Here is a 988-nt window from a genome sequence, read left to right on the forward strand (position 1 = left end):
TAGCAAGAGAACATGGCTACAGAACCTGGCTGGAGAACCTGGAGAACCTGGCTGGAGAACCTAGCAAGAGAACAGGGACACAGAACTTGGCTGGAGATTGTGGCTAGAGATCCTGGCAAGGCTGCTGATCAACTGAACGCTGTCTCCGTGTCATTCCTTCTTCACCGACTCCGTCCATACCTTTGGGGACCCCTGGACCTGCTGGGGTTGGACCCCAGCACTGCACACTAGAAAATATCCATGGCTACTATAATGCATGTTACTGTGACTGGCCATTGGGGTATGGTTGACATTTGTAAAGTTCCTTCTTGCTCTTCCCGTTCTGTTTTTTTCCCCCCTCTACCACACAGAACCACCCGAACTTTTCCTCCTCAGCAGCCTATTCCTGGAGAACTCCCCTCGGGACTGTGAGGATGGGCTGAGGGAGGAGCAGGGGTTCTGAAACACAAGTAGGTGCCATGGAGCCTGCAGCAGCTTGCCTGGTCTTCAGTGGCAAGCTAGCAACTGTTTCTCTAAAGGAGAGGCATTATTTGGCAGAAGAATCTTTGAAACAATCCCCAGGGCTGTGTTTCTGGTGAAAGCTGTCAATGACTCCTTGAGAAGTTCATTGGATCTTCTTGGTTGTACTGCAATCAACACAAGCTGCTGGTCATCTACTGTCTGGGCTCCACTCAAAACTGACTGCCAGACCTCACTTGGCAAATAAGTTAGAGGACCACAGTCAAGTGTGTATTGTTGCCTCAAAGTACAAAGAGATAATCAATGGCTGTATCTCCTTTTCGGTAAATAGAGGTTCCAGATGCAGAAATTTATTTTTCACTTTTAGCAGAGGATCACTGGGCAGCGTTCCCCCCCCTCCCCCCAGCCAATGCCACCGGTGGTAGGCTCCTGAATTTTCCTGGGGTTCATCTCCCAACCTGTGGCCTCAAGGGTATTTATAATACCAACTCAGCATATTCAGCTAGCATGAGTTTATCAGTGTGGTGGG

General features: G+C 49.5%; 1 protein-coding gene across 2 annotated transcripts in view; it reads left to right on the forward strand.

Moving 5' to 3' along the window:
- Positions 1-988, forward strand: part of MYLK4 (myosin light chain kinase family member 4) — a 158,584-nt gene that overhangs the window by 74,250 nt on the left and 83,346 nt on the right. The window lies entirely within an intron of this gene.

This window comes from Myotis davidii, unplaced genomic scaffold (genome assembly GCF_000327345.1).
Source record: "Myotis davidii unplaced genomic scaffold, ASM32734v1 scaffold230, whole genome shotgun sequence".
Taxonomy (NCBI): domain Eukaryota; kingdom Metazoa; phylum Chordata; class Mammalia; order Chiroptera; family Vespertilionidae; genus Myotis; species Myotis davidii.